The sequence below is a fragment of the Nansenia antarctica genome (assembly GCF_963989245.1).
Source record: "Nansenia antarctica genome assembly, chromosome: 12".
Lineage (NCBI taxonomy): Eukaryota > Metazoa > Chordata > Actinopteri > Argentiniformes > Microstomatidae > Nansenia > Nansenia antarctica.
In genome coordinates, this window is record NC_137682.1 from 15,727,949 (window position 1) to 15,740,015 (window position 12,067).

The window sequence follows — 12,067 nt, forward strand, 5'->3', positions numbered from 1 at the left end:
GCCAGGAGTGGCATTAAGTCACTCAACAGCAATGTGAGTGGTGGAGAGCCAAGACGCATGAAAGCTGTGATTGAAAATCAGGGTTATTCTACCAAATATTGATTTCTGAACTCTTCCTACACAAAACATTGTTGTGTTGTTTAACACTGCATAGTTTATGGCATTTTGACCAGTTGTCATTTTCTGCAAATAAATGCTCTAAATGACAGCAATGTTGTAGTTTATAGTATAGAAGAAAAAAAAATCATTTTACTCAAACACATACCTATAAATAGTAAAACCAGAGATACTTATAATTTTGCAGTGGTCTTGGTCTATTTTTTCCAGAGCTGTATTTTGCTACAAACAGAAACAGGAAGTCCCTCCCTCTATTCAGAGAAAACGAAACTGACCAGGACCATTCCGTCTGAATCTGTTGAAGGTAAAATAACCGTCAATTATTGTTATTGTTATGCCATCCAAGCATAGAATATGTGGATGAAAAAGTTCACTGTTCATAACGAGTTCTGGGTCCAAATTTATTTATTTGAATGACTTTAGTTGTTCTTAATTTATTCTCCCAATAGCATCATCACACTGCAAATACTACAGTATTTTAACCAACATTCATGAGATCTAATGTATTCAATACAGTTTGAAAGTGCTTTTGCACAGGCACCAAGCAGTTGGTTGATGTTAATCAACTCGGGGAAAAAAAGTTCCAGAAGAAACTTTGTGGGCTTGCAAAGTCTTATTTTGGAGGTGGAGAGGGTTTAACGATGTTTCGATAGATAGATGCTGCAGGGTGATTCAGAATTAGAATTCGTCTCAAAGTCAATGAGAGGCAGGATGCTTGTTTGTGAGGCCCTCTGCCATGGTGAAGAAACTGTCCACGTGGCGCAAGGTTTTGGTCTTGGTGTTTTCGATATTTTCTTTCAGATAATGAGGTCTTATTTTGGTTGATTGGTTGGATGTGTGGTTAGATGGCAGGAGGAATAGCACGTTGGAATACGCACGCATACAAATAATCTACGGTACAAAGGCTACTCTTGATGTAACCGATGTGTTTATTTAATTTATATTTCTCCAAGAATCCTTTTTGCTAATATTTTATTGTTGGTATTCATGTATGTATCGTTTCTGTGTATTATTTATTTTGGGAGCTTTTAATTGATTAAGTTGTGACCTTTGACACCTTTACTTTCATTTCCTGTTCCGTTATGCTTCGCGGTAATTCTCTTCAGACGGCAATGAGCCATGATGAGGAGAGGTGAGCATTGACAGAGCTCCCGTGAGCTAGCATGTTCAAACTCGGTTAAAACAGGGTATAAACATAGGACAAAGTTACATGCCTGTTGTACAAGTTATCTATGCTTTTGGTTAGTATTATAATGTGCATTTCACAGCGAGGATGTTTTTTTTGTTGAACTTTACAACAATGTGCTAGTTCAGCTTAAGCTAGCCAGTTAGCCATGTGCGCACGAGTGGTCTCTCACACAATCACTGCTGTTCATTCCTTCTTGAAGGTGTGTCGTGAGAGCCGGTGTATGCTGTGAATGCTCATTCTATTTCTGTGTGCAACAGGTATGTGTGCTCTTGGTCATTGTATGTTTAATTCCTTTTTATTTGTATGTAGCCTATGTGATGTTTCTGATTTTAGTCACATGTTCATTTTCTTGCTTGTGAAATATTGCCGCTGGGGGGAGAGGGGTAGATTCTGTATTGTAACTACTGTGTGACCACAGCTTATTGTACTGTAACTACTGTGTGACCACATCTTATTGTACTGTAACTATTTTACAATAGTCATTTTTGTTTTATTGTTTGGGATAATTATAATTCTCTGGAGACGGCAATGAGCCATGATGAGGAGAGGTGTGTCGTGAGAGCCAGTGTATGCTGTGAATGCTCATTCTATTTCTGTGTGCAACAGGTGTGTGTATGCAACAGAATAAACCCCTCTACTGTCCGGCAAGAAGTTGTCCATCTCAATCCAGTGTGTCAGCCTACACCGGCTACATTTAGACCTTTCACCACCTGTAGACCTTTACCTTTAACAACACCCAGTGTATCAGAAAAAAAACAGGAAATGATTCACCCCTTCAGAGAAATCTAAACTGTTCTCTCTGTCTCTGTGTTCTCTCCCAAGTGAAGTAAACAGTACAGTAAAATGGCTCAGCAGGGAGTTCTTCTGGACCAGGACCAGTTCTGGTGTCCCATCTGTCAGGATCTGCTGAAGGAGCCCGTCACTATCCCCTGTGGACACAGTTACTGTACCAGCTGTATTCAGGCCTGCTGGGATCGTGATGGTCTGGAGGGCGTCTACAGCTGCCCCCAGTGCAGGCAGACCTTCACACCAAGGCCTGCTCTTACTTAGGAAAAATAACATGCTGGCTGAAGTGGTGGAGAAACTGAAGGAGACACAACACCACACTATTTCCTCTGCCTCTGTTCCAGCCCCAGCCCTTCCTCTGAGCTATGCTGGACCTGAAGATGGCCTGTGATTTCTGCACTGAAAGAAAACAGAAAGCTCTCATGTCCTGTCTGGTGTGTCTGGCCTCTTTCTGTGAGACTCACCTCCAGCCTCACTACAAATCTCCTGCCTTTAAAAAGCACACGCTGTTGAAGGCCTCCGCACAACTGCAGGAGAAGATCTGCCCTCGTCATAACAAACTGCTGGATGTTTTCTGCCGTACTGATCAGCAATGTATCTGTCATCTGTGTTCCAAGACTGAGCATAAAGGCCATGATACAGTCTCAACTGCTGCAGAATGGACTGAGAAACAGGTAAGAATCAGAGCTATATTTGTGACTCTAATAATTGTGGAACTGAAGTCTGCATAAACCTCAATTTGAGAACAAATCGGTGTTTATAACCGATGTATTTCACCACTTAGTCTAAAGTCAAATGGGTTTATGTTTATGGAGACTTGAAATGTTGCTCTTATAGCAGCACTAATGATAGTTTGCAGGATTTTACTGTGAGACTTCCCCAAACAATATCCTGCTAAACGGTTTTCACAAGCAGTAGGACCATGAACAATTTCCTCTGCAGGCTCTCATTTGATTCCCCAATAATGACATTCCTTAAAAGCATTGCAAAGTTAATATTCCATCCATGCAAAACCAATATTCCATCAATAAAAAGGATAGATATATGTTGTTCCTTTTCAGCACATGACAGTTGTGAATTTATGAAACCAGTATTTGCATAACAATATAGATATAGATGGTGGATTGTTTCTTAAAAGCTGAAGTCATAGAAACAATTAACAATTTATTAGCACATTTTGAATATACTGTAGAAATGTTTATATGAGATTTACTGTAAATTATCAAAAAGGTCACCCACACCAGGTAATTGTAAAGTGTGTTTGTCTACAGACGTATCTTGGAATAAGTCAGCAGGACATCCAGCAGAGAGTCCAAGAGAAAGACAAGGAACTGAAGGAGCTCCAACAGGCTGTGGAGTCTTTCAAAGTGAGTATTTACCAAAGGAGATATACCATTTCACTGTGCTCCTCCAGTGACTTCACTGCTCACGTCCATTCAGACAGTGGGAGTGGCCACTGGGAAGAGAAGGAGCAGATTGCTTAAAGTTCCAGTACAGTATGTAGATTTGTAGCTTTGTAGTAGTGAATGAATGAATGGACTTTATTGTCATTGCTACAGTACAGGTACCAAACAACGAAATTTAGGAGGGATGGCTCCCCTGGTGTTAGGAAAGGGGAAAAAAAAAATCACAAGAAGGGAAGGAGCTGGTTTACATAAATAAAGGCTATGTACACAGTCCACTGTACTATACTGTACAGATAGACGACTAGGGTTGTCATATTGCACAATAGTATTGTTTCACGTTATTTAAAGTGTCACAGTTTGCAGGCTTGAAATGTACATGTTTGTGCCTCAGCACTACACCTGATTTAGTAGTGCTAATTAGCCATTACTGGATGAAGAGTGTTCAGCGAAGAGTGCTGTATTAATCCAACATGTGGTGTCGGGTAGGACATGGGCCTTTATGTGCCTGTTACATGTGTTTGGATACGTTTGGTACTATTAGAAGAAAACATAGCATAATATGCACGTTTGGTACTATTAGAAGAAAACATAGCATAATATGCACGTTTGGTACTATTAGAAGAAAACATAGCATAATATGCACGTTTTCATATTTTCAATGTGGCCAACATGCAAAACTACATGCTGGAGCCCTAACTTGGAGCTGTGCGTGTGCGTGTGTGTGTTTGTGTGTCCTAATAGCACTTTGCAGACACAGCAGTGGAGGACAGTGAGAGGATCTTTACTGAGCTGATCCGCTCTATTGAGAGAAGGCACTCTGAGATAAAGGAGCTGATCAGAGCCCAGCAGGAGGCAGCAGTGAGTCAGGCTGAAGGACTTCTGGAACAATTGGAGCAGGAGATCGCTGAGCTGAGAAGGAGACATGCTGAGCAGGAGCAGCTTTTAGACACAGAGGATCACATCCATTTCCTCCAGGTAACTACACTGACCCATTATAATAAAACATAATTCCTTCAATATTTTTCTAAATCTCTCTCTCTCTCTCTCTCTCTCTCCCTATCTCTCTTCAGAGTTATCAATCTCTCTCCAGTCCCAGTGTGTCTCCAGACCTTCCCAGCATTCTTATCAGTCCACTGCAGCACTTTGGAGAGTTGAGTGTGGCTGTGTCTAAGCTGAGAGTGAAACTGGAGGACATCCTTAAGGGTGAATTACCCGAGATCTCCGCAACAGGTAACATTGTCACGTTATACGATACACTTTACACATATTATTGAAAAGTATGATTAGTTGATTTGTCAGGTCAGTTAAGTTACTGCTTGGTTCGAACAAGAGCCTGCACCCACACAGGCCCTCTGGGAATAAGACAGCTACCCCTGGCTCATACTTCTCTCTTCTGTCAATGTGTTTTTGTTTTTTGCAGTCCATGCAGTGGGTGTTTTATTGCCACCAGAGCCCAAGACCAGAACTTGGTTCTTACAATGTGAGTTTCTTTATCCTGAGGAAGCTTACCGTATTTCTGCATTGATACTCGCCACAACCCCTGTGATTTGAATTAAAGAGCTATAAGAGAAGAAGTGCTTAATCAAAGACAGGGTAGATCTGACTGTGACCTTTTTTGTTTCTGATTTGGTCTGCTCTTCTCCCAGATTGGCACCAGCTGACACTAGACCCAGACACAGCAAACAAATTGCTGCGTCTGTCTAAGAAGAATAGAAAAGTGACTTTTACACGTGAAGTCCAGCCATATCCAGACCATCCGGAGAGATTCACTGGCTTGTGTCAGGTGCTCTGCCAAGACGGTCTGTCTGGACACTGTTATTGGGAGGTTGAGTGGACTGGACAGTCAGTCTATATAGCAGTATCATATAAAGATATCAGCAAAACAGGATACAATAATGAGACTCCTTTTGGATACAATGAAAGATCCTGGTGTTTAGGGTACTCCAATGGTGAATATTGGTTAAGACACAATGGTGTTAAGACGAAAGTCTCAGGGTCTCTGTGCTCCAGAGTTGGAGTGTACCTGGATCACAGGGCAGGTATTCTGTCATTCTACAATGTCTCTGACACAATGACCCTTCTCCACAGAGTCCAGACCACATTCACTCAGGCCCTCTATCCTGGGTTTGTGCTTTGTGGCTATGGGAATGAGGCTGAGCTGTGTTAACTTTTCTAGGGGATCCCCATGCAGTCTTGCTTTATATTGTCCTACTATTCTGTACAAATCAAATACATTCTGTCATTTTGTCCTGAGAGATTTATTTCTCTCATCTATGATTCTCACACGACTAGCTCTCAGATTGTGAACTGTGTAAATCTAGAACAAGGTTATTGTAAATCTAGAACAAGGTTATTGTAAATCTAGAACAAGGTTATTGTAAATCTAGAACAAGGTTTTTTGTAAATCTAGAACAAGGTTATTGTAAATCTAGAACAAGGTTATTGTAAATCTAGAACAAGGTTATTTGCGCCAATTTGATGATATTCTCATCAGTCAGGGGATCCTTATCTTTGGTGAAACTTTACCTCCTCGTCCTAATTATTAGAGATTTATCTTCCCCATCTTCTTTTTATTTGTTATTTTTCTTAATACACTTGACTTCATAGTGTGAGATTTATTACATGAATCATGAGTCAAGTAGTGAATATTATTTCTGATATTTCTTCTGCCTTTGTTCATTTGGTTAATTGCAGCTAGCAATGATAAGACACACTTGTACACACACACATGTATCAACACACTAGGCAGTTAAAACTTCTCAGTTGGTTTGCTAGCAAACTTTAGAATTAGGGGCCATTATAAATGTTTGAAAGCTGTTTGAAAGTAAAGTAGCCAAAAAAGAATACTTCAAAGTATTAAATCTGTCTGTACTACTATGGAGACAGTGCTGAATTGTGTGACATTAAATAGAGGTTCCAATAAGAATGAGTTATGATTTACCTTGACTTACTCCAGTATGCTCTTGCTATGGAATTGTTCATTTCATCAATGTCAAATGTTTTCATTACAATTTTACAGTACAGTTCATTTTTCGTTGTTGGAGCTGTAAAACAAACAACTAAGACAGAGTAAAAAGGTGCGACACCTGTTTTTGCACTCAATTCTTCCCCAAGTCTTTGTTAAGAACATGGCTTGTTGAGATTTTATCTTAACGTATTTGTGTTTCACAGTTGTTGATATTTGTTGTAAGTATCTTGATTTTTTATGTGTCAGGATTTGGATTTGTTGTTACATTACACAAGGAAGTCTCTTTAACCACTTTGGGATGTCATGCCAGTTCTGAACGCATGGCTAGTCCACTTAACCCTCCTCCAGACCAGTCTGAATATCTCTCCTCCAACCCTTTACTGTGGCTACTTTTTACTGGCTACTGCTAAATGTGTTCTGAGCTTCTCTCCAGACTTAAGCAGTGCTGCCTCACACATTTAGACTGTAATATAACCGTCATGCTATCCAAGCATAAAATGTCTCCATAAAGAGTTCTGGGTCAAAATAATTTTCATTGAATTACTTTAGTTGTACTTCATTTAGCTTGCCTGGTACACCGGGTGTGCAGCGTTTGCACTTTTGGAACTATTTCATTGGCTCCATCACACTGCTCATGCTATTAGGAGAAAACAAATACTGTTTTAACCGACATTGGATTATTAGACAATAATCTCCAGACTTTAATTATTCAATGCAGATTAAAAGTGCTCACCCAGACACCAAGCACTAGTTGGTTGATATTATAGGCAATCAGATAGTAATGTTTCTACCAGGAGAGTTTCACTTACTCTCAGGTTTTGTAGATGTGTTTTGCTACAGTTATTCTCTGTACTGTCTTTGAACTATTTATTACTATGTGTGTTTCTGTGCAAATTAAAAATGTTTGGTAACGATTAAAGGGTTTGGTAGAATGTGAGTGTACATTGTTGTACCCTAGGTGACGTGTGCTATGAACATGCTATGGTGGCCTCCTCTGTAGACTTGCTGTGTTACTTTTTATGTCAAAGCCTGGTCACTCATTACACAATAAAGTCAATTACATTCCTTTCATGAAGCCTTTTTTTTGCTCTTTGCTTTTTTTATATTCATATTGTGATGACAACTAAGTGCAACTTTCTAGGAAATTGTCACATACTGTAGTCATTTGTTTCTTTTACAACTGGAGAAGTCTAGAAGTTGTTGCCTGTACACTCCTATAGATTCTGCCACCAGTGGCACAAAAGGATAAGAATTTGGTTTGTTGTCCCCAAAATTAGACCTCATTGGATAGCAGGGAGAGGACTTACCTCTCCACACCTGTGAGCAAAAGCTTAGGGGTTCTGGTTACTTACACACACACACACACACACACACACACACACACACACACACAAATCAGCTATGCATAGACACAGAACCAGGAGATTTCCAGTCACACTTTATGGTTGTTCTAAATGTTGAAAGGAAATTAGCTTAAAATAACACTTTAATCAAATACACCACACAAACTGTAACCATTAAGGATTGGCATGTGGTGTGGTTTCACACTTGGAATGTAACGTTTTAAAATCTTTTGAGAATTTCTCTCTCTCTCTCTTTCTCTCTCACAGACACACACACACACACACACACACACACACACACACACACACACACACACACACACACACACACAAATAAATACGTCATACTGCACACCATCTTTAAGGCCACACAGCTCTCGGAAAAATTCGACCACTCCACACTCCACATGTCTTAAATCAGCATCTCTCCATGTATGAGATGTATTATTACTTTATCAATGTAGGCTTACTTATTTGTATTGTGTTTTTTGATTCTGAATGCTGCAATGCCAATGTTGACGAACCAAAGACAAGTTTACTCTTGGGTACTTGTACAGTGAGATGTAATAAAAGCGATTCTTATTCTGATTCTGATGTATGGCAGCCATTCTATTCCGGTGTCTGTTGAATTCCAACCCAGGCACACCTCATTCTACTTGAGATATTCTATATTGAGATATTGGCCACTTCCCTGCTACTCAGACTATGGGAGTATGGTTTTCCACTAAGCCATTTTAATCTACGTCTTTTTTTCTTCTTTTTTTTAAAATCTTTCAGCCGATTATTAACCGCCAAGTCGAAGTCTGGATGGCCGAGCGGTCTAAGGCGCTGCGTTCAGGTCGCAGTCTCCTCTGGAGGCGTGGGTTCGAATCCCACTTCAGACATCATTTATGCTGTTGCATGTCGGGAAAACCCTGCTGCCACCCTCACCCCGCATTTTCTCCCCAGCAACCTTCCACCCCCTTGCACCCCGATTACTAACTCTCAAAGCCATCTCTCTTTCAAAGCATTTAATAAACTGCTATTAGCTATCGCATTTCAAACGTATACACTGACTCTGTTTTCTATAAATAATAAATAAATAACATGTTATATTATTTTGAAATGTGTAGTCACTGTAGTGGGTAGTATTCACCATTTCTTGTGGGTAAAGAGGGTAGAAAGTTAGCCACTAAACTAACTAGACAGCATACTGTAGATGTAGAGGCCTTACATGACTTAACCATGGAGGACAAAGTGAAGGAAATGTACAATGCAATCTATAAGACATACAGTGAGGGAAAGAACAAAGAAGTATTCAACACAGCAACCATTTTTTAATTCAACATATTTCCATTGCAGCTATTCACATGAAATTTAGACCAGACAATGGTATTAACTCGATAAAACTATACAGCTAAAGAAATTGTAACACTCCGAGTGAGGTACTGATCAGGTGATCACCTGAACCAAATCGTATTTAACAAGGACAAGTATAAAACCCCTGCTGTGGTCATCACCATCCTCTTGCAATAGGATCAGCTGGATGGCAAAAACAGTGCTAGTAGTAATTGGAATTGGAATCAGAATTGGAATCAAAAATAACGATTGACCATGGCAGAAGAGTTGAAAATAAAAGTTTGGAGTGAGGAAAATACAGTGAGTGTCAGGTTGCTTCCATCCATAAAATGTCAAAGACCGCGGTTCATATGAACAAGGTCAAGCAGCAGCAGACATTGGGGACGACAAAGCTACAGGCCGGCAGAGGGTGAAAACGACTCTCCACTGACAGGGATGACCGCCAACTCATTAGAATGTCACTCAACAACCGGAGGATGACATCAAGTGACCTATGAAGAATGACAAACGTCAGCTGGGGTGAAGTGCACGGCGAGGACGGTTGGAAACAGGCACCTAAGGGAAGGGATGAAGCTAGAAAAAAGCCCCTCATCAATGATGGAAGCAAAGAAGAGCCAGGCTGAGGTTTGCAAAAGACCATAAGGATTGGACTATAGAGGACTGGAGTAAGGTCATCTTCTCTGATGACTCAGATGAGAGGCCTACAAGCCACAGTGTCTCTCGCACCCACTACGAAATTTGGTGGAGGATCGGTGATGATCTGAGGGTGCTTCAGCAAGGCTGGAATCGGGCAGATTCGTCTCTGTGAAGGACACATACTGTAAATCAAGCCACGTACAACATTGTTCTGGAAGAAAAATTGCTTCTTGGTCACAAGCCATCAAACAAAGCCGAGCTGCTTGAATCTTTGTGCCAGGAGTGGCATTAAGTCACTCAACAGCAATGTGAGTGGTGGAGAGCCAAGACGCATGAAAGCTGTGATTGAAAATCAGGGTTATTCTACCAAATATTGATTTCTGAACTCTTCCTACACAAAACATTGTTGTGTTGTTTAAAACATTTATATGAACTTGTTTTCTGAAGGTCTGAAAACACTGCATAGTTTATGGCATTTTGACCAGTTGTCATTTTCTGCAAATAAATGTTCTAAATGACAACAATGTTGTAGTTTATAGAAGAAAAAAACATTTTACTCAAACACATACCTATAAATAGTAAAACCAGAGATACTTATAATTTTGCAGTGGTCTTGGTCTTGTTAAGTCGTGACGTGTTTCCGGGTCCAACGTTGGCTGAGGCGCTGTCTTCGAAATGCCGAAATAATAATAATAATAATAAATTATATTTATATAGCGCTTTTCCGAGGCTCAAATACCCTGACAATATGGAGAAAACGGGAAAGTGCTGTGTCCCTTGTTGAATGAATAGATCCGAGTCTAAAAAACGATTAAACTGTCATTCTACCGCTGTAGTTCACAGGTACTCTGGTGCGGAGAATTTCTGGTTTGGACTCGGAAATGGCTAAACGTCACTTTTGACGTCAGACTTAACAAGCAGAAGCAGGAAGTCCCTCCACCAGGACCATTTCGTCTGAATCTGCTGAAGGTAACGAGTTCTGGGTCAAAATGTATTTATTTGAATTACTTTAGTTGTTCTTAATTTCTTCTCCCAATAGCATCATCACACTGAGTACATGCTGTTGGGAGAAAACAAATCCAACATTCATGAGATCTAATTGATTCAATACCGTTTGAAAGTGCTTTTGCACAGTCACCAAGCAGTTGGTTGGTGTTAATCATCAACTAGAATAAAAAGTTCCAGAAGAAACTTTGTGGGCTTGCAAAGTCTTATTTTGGAGGTGGAAAGGGTTTAACGATGTTTTGATAGATAGATGCTGCAGTGCTGGGTAGCTCAGAATTAGAATTCGTCTCAAAGTCAATGAGAGGCAGGGTGCTTGTTTGTGAGGCCCTCTGCCATGGGGAAGAAACTGTCCACGTGGCGCAAGGTTTTGGTCTTTGGTGTTTTCGATATTTCGTGAGCTTGGAATGATAAGGTTCTATCTCCATTTTTGTCAAAATTGAGTTTTTTTTACATAATCTGATCCATTAGGTGTTTATTAATGCCTGTGTGATGTTATTTTTTAAATGTTGACATTTTTGAGTTAGTAATTAATAAAATACAAAGGTTCCATCTCATAAAACATAATGGAATGTAAAAACTTTGACGCTCAATATCTCTGAACTGCCCTAAACGGAGATAGAACCTTATCATTCTAAGCTCACGACACCTAAACAACTGATGCTGCTGCACATCTTGTAAAGATAACATGTTCTTATGTTATTATACTTATTTAGCTACAGCACAATATGTCTGATTTTAGCCCACCTAAATATACAAGTCTGTTATTCTGCAGCTAGACTAAAACTATGGATTTAGGCTGAGCTATTGTGGAAATTATGTTATTACGCATTGCTACTTTATTTTGTTTTGGTGAAATATGAAATTTGCTTAAGGAAATGTGTCATGTGCAAGTTTGAACAAGATCAGATGATGATGTGTACAAAAATAAAGACTATAATGACACAAATGGATCTGTTGAGAAAACAGTTAACAGTCTACATAATGCATCAATTGCACTCAATAGGGACAAGCACATATCCCTCACAATGTCTTGTATATACAAACACTCAAGCTGAAGTCACGATTAAACAATAGCACCACATCTTTGCTCCATGTATTACTATGACTTAATGAACTATGAATAATTTAATTTATGACTTTTGAAAGAGTGTCAGTCACAGTCATGTGTGTCTTCCTTTTTGCCCTAGAGTCAGATGACATGTCTGCTTAGAGAATCTTGTGCCATGAAGCTGTAGGCGGGTGGACACACCACAGCCCCTGTCTCTGTGACTGAGTCACC

General features: G+C 39.9%; 1 pseudogene across 1 annotated transcript; it reads left to right on the forward strand.

The window, feature by feature from the left end:
- The first annotated feature begins 2,149 nt into the window (after positions 1–2,149).
- LOC308168914 (tripartite motif-containing protein 16-like) lies at positions 2,150–5,842 on the forward strand (annotated as a pseudogene). The gene is made up of 6 exons: positions 2,150–2,766; positions 3,364–3,459; positions 4,240–4,473; positions 4,569–4,728; positions 4,919–4,978; positions 5,145–5,842. The product of its transcript is annotated as a tripartite motif-containing protein 16-like (transcript).
- Positions 5,843–12,067: the final 6,225 nt, after the last annotated feature.